General features: G+C 42.8%; 1 protein-coding gene across 1 annotated transcript in view; it reads right to left on the reverse strand.

Moving 5' to 3' along the window:
- WSCD2 (WSC domain containing 2) overlaps positions 1-13,531 on the reverse strand; it is a 233,971-nt gene that overhangs the window by 135,760 nt on the left and 84,680 nt on the right. The window lies entirely within an intron of this gene.

Genomic DNA, 13,531 nt, shown 5'->3' on the forward strand with positions numbered 1-13,531 from the left:
GTAAAGTGATGTTCCTTGTTCAGTACTAGATTTCTACAAGCTGCCTGGAAAGATTTTCCGAGTTCATTGAATTATCGTTATAAGCAATAGTATTTACAGGGTGAACCAAAACCGTATTACCAAGTATATACAATGTATTGTAATCTAAGCCTACATTGTTAATAGTGTTATCACCCAGGACAGATTCATAGGAAACAGAACCTGTGCACAGAGATGACTTAAAGGGACCGTGTCAGTTTGCTGCTAAGAACTGCAGACACCATTGGATTGGGGTTAGGATGTCAAAGCAGAATATACCTTTCCACAAAGACCTTTCTTGACTGACGTACAGTATAAAGCTGGGCACATCAGTCAAGGAAGGGCTGGGAGGTGAGGGCAGGCTAGGGAGGAGCACCAGAGCAGCTTGGCCCTGCCTCCTTGACACTTGGCTGAGAAAACTGCAACACAAAGATAAGTGCAGGAACACTGCAGTTTTTGTGGCAGTTTTTTATCCAAAATCAGGTATTGATTCAAAAGGTAAATGAAATAAAAACTTATCATAAGAACTTATTCACTAGGAGAGCCCCATTGTGTTTGTGAAGATAATTATTAGCCTTCTATAATGATTCTATGAGTGATTGTTGTTAGGACGGGTCCATTAAATTGTTTAAAAAAAAAAAAAAATTCTATGCTAAGAGTCTAAAAAGCAAAGAAACACAAAGTCAATTAAAATGAAAAGGGAAAAAAAAATCGAAAAAGCCTGAAAAGAAAGGTTCTTGAATATAAATAATGAAGGAGAAAGAGTGATAATTCTGGACTTTTTCTATGAATATCCATTCTATTTATCTATAATTGATTTTCACTGAGCCATTAACATTGATAATTGCCTGCTCAGCAGTAATTCCACAGATTCCCTTTGATTTTCAATTACATTTTATAGGACAGTCACACACATTGGCTCATCTTTAATTAGTGACTTTTCTCTTTGTAAACGCTTCTTTTTCCCTGAGAGAAATGGTTTGGGCAAAAATAGGAGCCTTAGACCTGGGCTGACTGAGTGAGGGTCCTATTACACGGATATTAAAGGAGTAGCTAGCGTCGATCTGTCAGGTCAGTGCTCGCTTGCTCCGCCCCGCTATTTCATGCATCTCCACCAAGCGGGGGAGGGGGGTGGCTGCCAGGGTGATCTTAAGATCGTCCAGTTGGCCCATTGAAGATAGTGGTGGTCTGCTGCTACCGCTCCGAATATACTGAACGATGGCCACCACACCATAACAACGGCCGTAATTTTTACATAGTGTGAACCTAGTCTTACTTTGCTGTAGACATTGGACAATGCTCCCTATATATGTTTGTGCTGATGACACATTAGGGCTAGACATGAGATCCAAACATGGAAAGTACAGTTCTATCTTTCCAAGTGTTAAATAGTGCACTTTGAGAGAAGGAATCCTCTATCTGAGTATTATATCGGCAGTTCTACATAAGTGAAGACTTCAGAGGAGAAGGATTTAGGGGTAGTGATTTTTTACAGCCTTACAATGAGCCATAAGTGCAGCCAGGCGGTAGGGAAAGCTAATGGAATACTGAGCTGTATAGCCAGGGCTGTATTTGCTAGCGTCATCCTGCTCAGCTATTTTAGTGCTGCTCCTTTAGGTTCAGTTCAGATGAACCTGAACTTTGGAAAGTTTGGAAAATCTGGTTACGGCTGACAATATCTCTGAATTTAAGGAGAAGTCCGGCCCCCCTGTTTTTTTTTTTTTAATTGCAGAGGCACAGGGAAAATAACAAAGGGTAATAACTCTCCTCTCCCTGTGTCCCTTCAGCGATGGATCACTGCTTCAGGACACCTGTCAGGCTCAACCAGTCAGTAATTGGGGCGGACGCTGCTCCAGTCACTAATTGGCTGAGCGAGCTGTCGATCGTGCCGGGATGGGCATTTTCATGATGTCATCACAACTTGGGGGAAAATTCCTTCCGGCGGGGTCTGAGAGACTGTAAAATGGCGCATCTTGGGCAGGGGGATAGGTGAGTTAGGCGAGGCTGGACTTTATTTAATATACTTCTTGAAGGTTCCATAAGATTTAGGGAAATGGTTCTACTACAAGCATAAAACGTAATCCTGAGTAGCTGAAGAAGATAAAAAGTCCCTAGATATAATAGAAAGACCAAAACACAAAGAGTAATAGTCTCAGCACTAGGGATGGTCCGAAAATGCCAAGGTTCGGGTTTGTACGAACCCGAACGCTCGGCATTCGCTTCCCGTTGTCTGCCCGCTCTGTGCAGCGGGTGGATACAGCGGGACGACCGCCTGGAAAACTGGGATACAGTCTATGGCTATGGCTGTATCCCAGTTTTCCAGGCGGTCCTCCCACTGTATCCACCCTCTCCACGGAGCGGGCAGACAGCGGGAATCATTGCCGAGAGTTTGGGTTCGTACGAAACCGAACCGAACTTGGTTCAGACCATCCCTACTCAGCACTATAGAACTATACAGTCACCATGTTAGTGTGTCACGCTGCTGCGTCCCCTGCGTTTCAGATGGTGTTCAACACGATCAGATCAAGTCCAGCACATCATCCAACAAAACAGATTGAATGTGGCACTCACCCAGTGAAGCTCCAATAAATGCAATTTATTTTGTAAAGAAACACACATGTTCCTGGGACCATTTTTAACCTTTTGTGACAAAGTGGACTTGGGTCCTTTAAGACATCAGCCAGATACCACCATCTCTACAATCCATCTAGACCACACACGCAAAAAAATAATGGGCTTTAACACTTGGTAAGTATTACTACTTTGTCACTGTACAGTACACGTAGAATTGTTAGAATAAATACAAATAGGAGTAGAGACTATATATGAGTATTTTTTAATACTGGAGTGCTCAATTTGAGTAATGAGCCCCATTGAAATCAATGTGAGACTCAAGTATTTAACTAGGTGCCCCCTGCTCTGCAGAGTATAGGGTACCTGGTTAATTTGAAAGTGACAGCCTGGCTATGTTGGTTGGGAGGGGAGTGGCAAAATTATACTTACTGTTCTGTCTTCACTACTGACGCTCAGCCAATCAGTGGCCGGGATGGGACACTACTGGAGATTTTGATTGGATAAGCCAGGTCCACTAAGCCAATGAGCAGCTGCAGTCACATCTCAACCACTGATTAGCCAAATAACAATAGTGAAGACAGATAGAAGACCGGAGCGGTAAGTATAATCCCCCTCATGTGGTTTAATGTATAACTGTCACATTCGGACCTTCTGGATCAACGGAGAGATCCTCTGCTAATATGGAAGGTTGGGTCTCCATGAATATGGAAACGCGGGAAGACAATAATTCTTTAATTCTTTATTACTTGATATAAATGAGTTCATTCCGATCCAATACAGATCTTAGAACACTATAGCTACAATCGCTGCAATAAAAAGTGATGATCCTGAGAACTGTGCACTGGAGAGCTGCGCCTCACACCCAAGAACGGTTTATTTAATCCTTACTGTCAGTATGATCAACATCTAGCGATCTATTAAAAAGCACTGAAGCTTTTATCTCCTCGCAGACACTAAACACTTCCGCCAACTATTCCCACGCAGTTTAACCTTACTGGAATTTATGGATCTTCAATGTGAAACAAATAAATAAAAATAAATAAATAAAAAAAACACAACCTGTTGACAAACATTCCTGACATATGTCAATATAAGGCGGCATATGGGCTGACAAATAACACATCTACAATAATACTCCATATATAAATCACATCCTTCATTCTGGTGTGATAAACACGTCTCCGCACAGAACTGCACGGCACTTTATAATTTCATAAGGCTCGGACTAGAAGAATGAACGGCCATCTGTCACACATTGGCTTCTATGTTAAAATAATAAAATAAATAGGAAGAATAATATTCATAGTACTGTAGCTCTCACACACAACCACAAGTCAGTGTTTGAATCCTAGGAGTTTTAGAACATGACTGGGGATCTATGCCAGGCCAAACAATCTCTCCATTAGGAAGGACTTCCCATCTGTTTTAGGGGGTATTGTCCATTGTCAGGGTGCTGGGCGGCTATTATCATGGGACCAACGAGATAATAAGGGAAAGCTGCTCTGGAATGGTGGTGTGAGAGAGCTACTTTGCATATTCTTTCTACCATTTCTACCATTACCATTCACACATTTCCTACAGTGACCATGTAAATCTGCCACCAACAAAGTAGATCAATTTATTGGAGACAATGCAATTAATCAAATTTTTTTTTTTTTTTTATACAATGCATATTGTCTGGTTTGATTATCTGAGACTGATAATATAATGTGACCCGAGATCTCCCAGTGTAATAACAACAGCCCTTCTTCATAACCCTTAACCCTATCAACCATTAAATCACAGCGAGAGGTTTCATGTAGAGAGAATGTTTCGGTAGGCTGCATGGAACATGGATGGGTATTTAAGTTACGATACGGCTATGTTCACACTTATGTTAAAACAACGACCGTTGTTATGAACAGTGTGAACATAGCCAAAATATGTTCTATTATACTTTTCTCTACTTTTGATGTTGTGTGAACATAGCCAATGTCCGTTTTAGTATACACTGTGTGCAATGGATGTCCGTCATTCCAATGACTTCAATGCATTACATTGAAGTCAATTAAAATTGTGGCAAAAATTTACGTCTTTTTAAATCAAAAAAGCGTCTTTCACAAACACCTGACGTTATTTTCTAATTGGTCACGCACAGTTTTTCTTTTTTCACCGTCCTTTCACCGTTTTACTATTAAATTCAATGGACTTTTCATTTAAAGCTAAGGGCGCTCAGTCCACCTGACCTAGAATAATGGACCAACGGCCGTCACTGCACTGACCGGCGGCCAAATAGCCAAATGATGGACATTATTTTTTCTTTTAAAAAATGGAGAGTAAAAAACTAAGTGTGAACATAGCCGTAATCTCCGACATGGAGAGAGGAGCGGCTGCACATCACACCTATGGCTGATACTAATGCTGCTAAGCCTATTTAAAAAAAAAACAACTTTAGGATGTTGGAATATGAATTGATCAAGCCATATCGCCCCGTGTACCAACGTGCAGGTCTCCTGGTTCACACGGTTCCCTACGCTAACTCCACACCGTGTCGGTCAGTGACCGCCACCCCCGCATAGTATCAGCCATAGATGGGATGTGCAGCCGTTCCTTTCTCTCCAGTTTCCGTGTTTTATAGCCGTAATCTGTAATCAAACTCTGTCATCATGCGTTCAATCCTCTATGGCGCCACCACAGGAAAAAATCAAACATTACAACCAGTAACTATTAATAAATGCATTGGGTGCTCCAGAAAGGAGGGAAAGAAAAAGACACGCATCATATACCTCCTCTCTTTACTGGCTAATTGATGGATGTCCTGAGCTGCTTTTTTTCTCTGAATTACTCAACCTCTTTATGGCCATAAAACTACATTTTTATGAATGGTAAATCTGTCTCTGGCATTGTTATATAATAAGTCAATGGCCCATTATAACCAAGAGACACTAAAGGACTTGTATTTTATTCTAAGAAAAAGCCAATTGATTAATTCAGGATCTTTTTTTAATTACTCTATTTACGTATTGTGAATACTGAGTATTATTATTATTATTATTATCATCATTACTGAGTATTATTATTATTATTATTATTATTGAGTATTATTATTTTATTATTACTAAGTATTATTATTATTATTACTAATTAATTACAATTATTAATTAATACTATATTATTAATTTTATATAATACTTAGTGATAATAATAATAATAATAATAATAATAAGAAGAAGAAGAAGAAGAAGAAGAAGAAGAAGAAGAAGAAGAAGAAGAAGAAGAATACTCAGCAATTATAAGACAATAATAATAATACTCGGTAATAATAATAATAATAATAATAATACTTAGTAATAATAGTAATAATAATAATAATAATAATAATAATAATAATAATAATAATAAGAAATAATTATCAGAAATAATAATATTATTAATAATTATATTTTAATATTATAATATAAAGAGCTACTGAACCCATAATACCTTGATGTCAGAGGCGGACATATCACTTGTGCAGCCTGTTCAGCTGCACAGGGGCCCATGTCAATAGAGGGGCCCGCCAGGCTCAAACTCTAAAGTGTCAGCTCAGCATGGCATATGTCTGTAGTGGGCCCCTTAGGTGGTATCAGCTGCTCCTTTGGAGCCCACGTAGTCAATGGATGCTTTGCCCTTCTGGGGCTGGTTCTTCTCTCTTCTCCTGTACACTGCTGCTGACAACCCCTCCCCCTCCTGTACTCCACTGTCCGGCATACCTTGTGTGAGGAAGAGAGGAGAGAGAGCTGTGATGACAGGGGCTGGAGGGATCCTGCAGGGTTATGGCTGCCAGGGACAGGACTGTGAAGAGGAGCAACAGCAACAGCTCTGTCAGTGAGTGATTATTCTTTCTCTTTTCTCTTTTTCTTTCTCTTTTCTCTTTAAGTACATGTACCCCACCTGTGCAGCCACATACAGTACATGTAACCCACCTGTGCAGCCACATACAGTACATGTATCCCACTTGTGCAGCCACTTACAGTACATGTGTCCCACCTGTGCAGCCACATACAGTACATGTACCCCACCTGTGCAGCCACATACAGTACATGTAACCCACCTGTGCAGCCACATACAGTACATGTATCCCACTTGTGCAGCCACTTACAGTACATGTGTCCCACCTGTGCAGCCACATACAGTACATGTCTCCCCCCTGTGCAGCCACATACAGTACATGTCTCCCCCCTGTGCAGCCACATACAGTACATGTATACCACCTGTGCAGCTACATACAGTACGTGTATCCCTCCTGTGCAGCCACATACAGTACATGTCTCCCACCTGTGCAGCCACATACAGTACACATATCCCACCTGTGCAGCCACATACAGTACATGTCTCCCACCTGTGCAGCCACATACAGTACATGTATCCCTCCTGTGCAGCCACATACAGTACATGTATCCCACCTGTGCAGCCACATACAGTACATGTATCCCACCTGTGCAGCCACATACAGTACATGTATCCAATCTGTGCAGCCACATAAAGTACATGTATCCCACTTGTGCAGCCACTTACAGTACGTGTCCCACCTGTGCAGCCACATACAGTACATGTATCCCTCCTGTGCAGCCACATACAGTACATGTCTCCCAATTGTGCAGCCACACACAGTACATGTCTCCCACCTGTGCAGCCACATACAGTACATGTATCCAATCTGTGCAGCCACATACAGTACATGTATCCCCCCTGTGCCCCAACAGTGATTAAGGGCCCATGTGTTCTATCCCCTATTAGTGCTGCTCTGGGGGTCACTTCCACACTCTGAGCTATATACTCTCATCCCCCACATGGCATCCAGTGTATAATGCACCCAGGACCCTCCAAGTACAAAAGCTGCAAACACTACAACTCCCAGCATTTACTGCAGTTTTCAGTCCTCAGGATATGCTGGGATTTGAAGTACAAATAACTCAAGTGGTTGTCCTCTCGGAAACTACAACTCCCAGAATTCTCTGAGAGCTTCATAAGTGTAAGGCACTCTGAGAGTTGTAGTTATTGTTATTCCGGGAGTTGTGGTCACAGATGCATCAGTGCAGGATGGGACCAGGTCAGCATGTCGCTTCTGATAGGTTCTTTATTTGCCCCCCCCCCCCCATGATCAGTTCTATTGGTGGCCAGAGATACCCCTGTCCCACACTGGGGCCTCCACAGACTGCAGTACAGTCCTTTAGTGGGCTCTGGCATCTGTGCTGCTCTGTAGGGCCCTCCCGAGAAACCAGGGCACATGTACTAGATACCCGGGTGTATATATGTGTGAGAAAGGCAGAAAGGTGGAGAAACAAATAGGTTATGGGGGCCCAAAGACATTATTTGCACAGGGGCCCTTTGCAGTCTGTGTCCGCCCCTGCTTGATGTCAAGTGGAAAGCATGGCTGAGATCATTGGTTCCCCTTCTGCTCACAGCCTCAGGTCTCTCTACTGTCTATAGTATATAAAGTGTGCCCATTCATCAGCCGGAGTTCTGTTTGGACGTTTTCCTGAGTCATGCTCATAGAATAACATAGTATGATCACTCATTTGATTAATCGTCCCTCTTGTGATAGATAATTCTTCCCTACCAAGTAACCGCCTTGCAACGTGAAGCCTCCTGCCTTTATTCTGCATTTCAAGATGAAGTTCTCCCAAAAGGGAAGCACTATGTTACAATGTTACTTTGCTGGCGATAAGAAATAATAAAGACTCTTAAACCTTGAAGGACAGAATATCAAGTATCAAACATTTTTTTTTTTTTTCCTTTGATGAACAGAGGCCGTGTGGACGCACATTTCCATCCTGCATCAAACTTCTTTATTAGAAAATGGTGAAGGAGCTGCCCGGGGGGTTTGGCTGAGAAATGCGTCGGCTTTCATGTACTGTTTAGTCATTAGGTTTGCGGATTGTAGGCAGGCTGCTGCTTACATGCAGGATATATTCATACATTACATGAATAATTTCCTTCACCCTCTAATGGCATTTTTTCGCAAATTGTAAACTCAGACTTTATCATAAGAGGTAAGAGGGCGTCATGTGTACGCCCTGGTGTACTGTACATTACTTACCCCAGGAAGAGATTGTATCAGTATGCACTATGGAAAGAATACACATTGGTGGGGTAACGGCCGCTGTTCACTACATTGTTTGAACAATGGTTGCAAATCAGTTCATGAAATGAACAGCAGTTGTGTAAATTGAAAACGACGGCCGTTCTTTTCATAAAAAAAATATGTTGTGTGAACATTCACGTAGACCTAAAGAAACCTCAATGCATATTTTATAGTAGCTAGTAGATTTGTTTTAAAACATGTAAGGTGACTTAAAGGAGAAGTCCGGCAATTTCTAAAAGCTGACAGCATGCAGGCGGAGGTGAAATTGAATACAAGTAGTAATTTACCGCACCCTGTGCACGCGGTGATCGGTTGGACCAGCCTAGGGACCTCCGTCGGATGCCTGTCCTGGTGGATGGACTGGCTACTCAACCAATCAGTGACTGGAGCGCCCCCTGCCCCCCCCCCCCCCCCCCTCCAGTCACTGACTGGCCTGGGGGCCAGTCCATCAATCGGGTTGAGACGTATACAACCCGGAGATCCTGGAGCCTAGTAGGGGTCCCATGGCCGCTTCCACCACGGGCAAAGGGAGAGGTAAGTTCCCACTTGTGATCAATTTCCCCCCGCCCCATGCTGGCTTTTAGAAAATCGCCAGACTTCTCCTTTAAGGCATGAAATAAAACATGGAAGATTTTTGATGGACCTGGCTAAGACGCTTAGATTCTAAATATTTCTGTTCCTTATCCTAATGCATGAAGTGTTCCTTGTTTTGACAGAAGAAAGAATATGCCAGAATCTGTGACGTTGGCTCCAAGGATCCCCTGATACATTGTACTGAATACACAAAGTTTAGTAAGGCTGGAGGATAGCACAAGGCTCTTCTACCGGGGATTAGAATTTTAGGTATTTTTCTTATTTGTACCACGTGCTCCTGTTGTATTCCTGACCTCAGTTGCTTTATTGTAAAACATTAAACTATTAGTGATGATAAATCCTATTTTCTGTCTTTTTTTTTTTTTTTTTTAGCTCTTATTGAAATAAAGGGCCTAACATTAATGAAGCATTTATTACTGTTTTAATGGCAGCTCCGAAGAACCACAACAAGAGAACAAGTGGAGCACCACACCAAGAGAACAAGTGGAGCACCACACCAAGACAACAAGTAAAGCACCACACCAAGAGAACAAATAAAGCACCACACCAAGAGAACAAGTGGAGCACCACACCAAGAGAACAAGTGGAGCACCACACCAAGAGAACAAGTGGAGCACCACACCAAGAGAACAAGTGGAGCACCACACCAAGACAACAAGTAAAGCACAACACCAAGAGAACAAGTGGAGCACCACACCAAGACAACAAGTAAAGCACCACACCAAGACAACAAGTAAAGCACCACACCAAGAGAACAAATAAAGCACCACACCAAGAGAACAAGTGGAGCACCACACCAAGACAACAAGTAAAGCACAACACCAAGAGAACAAGTAAAGCACCACACCAAGAGAACAAGTGGAGCACCACACCAAGAGAACAAATAAAGCACCACACCAAGAGAACAAGTAAAGCACCACACCAAGAGAACAAGTGGAGCACCACACCAAGAGAACAAATAAAGCACCACACCAAGAGAACAAGTAAAGCACCACACCAAGAGAACAAGTAAAGCACCACACCAAGAGAACAAGTGGAGCACCACACCAAGAGAACAAGTGGAGCACCACACCAAGAGAACAAATAAAGCACCACACCAAGAGAACAAATAAAGCACCACACCAAGAGAACAAGTAAAGCACCACACCAAGAGAACAAATAAAGCACAACACCAAGAGGACAAGTGGAGCACCACACCAAGACAAGTGAAGCGTCACACCGAGAGAACAAGTGAAGAACCACACCAAGAGAACAAGTGAAGCAGTACACCAAGAGAACAAAGGAAGCTATACAGCCCAGCATACCATTATATATATATATATGTATGCAGCCCAGCGTACCATTATATATATATATATACAGCCCAGCATACCATTTTATATATATATATATATATATATATATATATATATATGTACATACATACACACACACACAGCCCAGAATACCATATATATATATATATGTATATATACACACACACACACATATACATCCCAGAAGACATATATATATATATATGCAGTCCAGAATACATACATATACACTACCGTTCAAAAGTTTGGGGTCACCCAAACAATTTTGTGTTTTCCATGAAAGGTCACACTTCTTCACCACCATACGTTGTGAAATGAATAGAAAATAGAGTCAAGACATTGACAAGGTTAGAAGTAATGATTTGTATTTGAAATAACATTGTTTTTACATCACACTTTGTCACGGCCACGGCGGCGTCCCGTGCTCCGGGCCGCCGCCGCGACCTCTCTCTTCCCCATGCAGCCGCCGGGGTCCATGTGCAGGGACCCGGCGCTGCTGCCTATTCGGCCCCGGGGGGCGCCTTACCTCGCCCCGCTCCTGTCTCCGTCTGTACCGGCCAGCGCGCGCGCCCCCGCCTCCTAGGGCGCGCACGCGCCGGCTGTCCCGGATTTAAAGGGCCAGTCCGCCCCTAAATGGTGTATGCACACAATCACTCCCTATAAATCCCAGCATGCCCTGTCCCTCGTGTTGGAGCCTCTACATGCTTCCCATAGCGTTTGGCCCAGCTCCCTGTTGTTCCTGACCTCAGTCCCTGTTCCTAGTCCCTGTCCGCTCTCCTGGTCCCTAGTCCCTGTCCGCTGCTTACCCATTGTTCCTGAGTACTGTCTGCCACCTGCGATTACGCCTACAGACCTCTGCCTGCACTATCTTCTACCTACTGCTCCTGCCACACCTCGCCTGCTGTCACTAGCATCCAAGCCAGGGGTAGCGACCTAGAAGCAGCTCCCACAAGTGTGATTGGTTGGATGGGCACTTCTGGCGTACCATACGGTCCAGCTGCTCCCACAACAGCTCACTGGGGTGGTGATCTGGTGACTGCGCTGGCCACTCCATTACCTATGATAGAATACCAGCTGCCGCTTCTGCTGGAAATAGTTCTTGCACAATTTGTAGGTGTTTAGGGTCATTGTCCTGTTGTAGGATGAAATTGGCTCCAACCAAGCGCTGCCCACTGGGTATGGCATGGCGGTGCAGAGTGATAGCCTTCCTTATTCACAATCCCTTTTACCCTGTACAAATCTCCCACCTTACCAGCACCAACCCCAGACCATCACATGACCTCCACCATGTATAACAGATGGCGTCATGCATTCTTCCAGCATCTTTTCATTTCTTCTGCGTCTCACAAACCTTCTTCTTTGTGATCCAAACACCTCAAACTTGGATTCATCCGTCCACAACACTTTTTTCCAGTCTTCCTCTGTCCAATCTCTGTGTTCTTTTGCCCATCTTAATCTTTTTCTTTTATTGGCCAGTCTCAGATATGGCTTTTTCTTTGCCACTCTGCCCTGAAGCCCAAAATCCTGCAGCCGCCTCTTCCCTGTAGATGGTGACACTGGTGTTTTGCGGGTACTATTTAATGAAGATGCCAGTTGGGGACCGGTGAGGCGTCTGTTTCTCAAACTAGAGACTCTAATGTGCTTATCTTCTTGCTTAGTTGTGCAATGCGGCCTCCCACTTCTTTTTCTACTCTGGTTAGAGCCTGCTTGTGCTGTCCTCTGAAGGGAGTAGTACACACCGTTGTAGGAAATCTTCAATTTCTTAGCAATTTCTCGCATGGAATAGCCTTCATTTCTAAGAACAAGAATAGACTGTCGAGTTTCAGATGAAAGTTCTCTTTTTCTGGCCATTTTGAGCGTTTAATTGACCCCACAAATGTGATGCTCCAGAAACACAATCTGCTCAAAGGAAGGTCAGTTTTGTAGCTTCTGTAACGAGCTAGACTGTTTTCAGATGTGTGAACATGATTGCACAAGGGTTTTCTAATCATCAATTAGCCTTCTGAGCCAATGAGCAAACACATTGTACCATTAGAACACTGGAGTGATAGTTGCTGGAAATGGGCCTCTATACACCTATGTAGATATTGCACCAAAAACCAGACATTTGCAGCTAGAATAGTCATTTACCACATTAGCAATGTGTAGAGTGTATTTCTTTAAAGTTAGGACTAGTTTAAAGTTATCTTCATTGAAAAGTACAGTGCTTTTCCTTCAAAAATCAGGACATTTCAATGTGACCCCAAACTTTTGAATGGTAGTGTATATATATATATATATATATATATATATATATACAGCCCAGAATACCATTATATATACACAGCCTAAATCCTTCTCCTCTGAAGTCTTTGCCTGAACTGCTGATATGACACTTAGATAAAGGATTCCTCCTCCCCAAGTGCATTATTTTACATGCACTTCTTCACTCCTCCTGTCTCGAAAGGGATATGTCTGCGACATGGAAAGACAGGGAGTTAGCAGCGGGGAGTAGAAGGCTTGAGCTGTCTTCTCGTCCCCCTACGACGAGACATGCAGGCGAGCAGGGAAAATAGAGACATACAATGAAAGCAATAAAACAAGATGTCTTATTCCGATTTCGTCTACTTTTGATATTTTTGATGGCTACATCAAACCCTTGATGGCTTCTATGGGCAGACACTACTTTCAGAATCTTTTCATCTAGAAAATGTCACTGAACAAAGTACAAAGCTTTTGTTGGCTGCATTTACATTTGAGTGTGCCCTTCCCATGGTTTACAATGCGGATAATTTTACTTTTATTTCTTCTTTGAAAAGGGGGGGGGGGGTGCAATCTTTTTGTGTCTTTCTTTTCCATATAAAACAAAGTTGATAATGTTGGAGATGGAAAAAAAAATATATGTTGGTTTGGTGAAGGAGAACAATCGCGGATAATGTACGAG

This window comes from Dendropsophus ebraccatus, chromosome 3 (genome assembly GCF_027789765.1).
Source record: "Dendropsophus ebraccatus isolate aDenEbr1 chromosome 3, aDenEbr1.pat, whole genome shotgun sequence".
Lineage (NCBI taxonomy): Eukaryota > Metazoa > Chordata > Amphibia > Anura > Hylidae > Dendropsophus > Dendropsophus ebraccatus.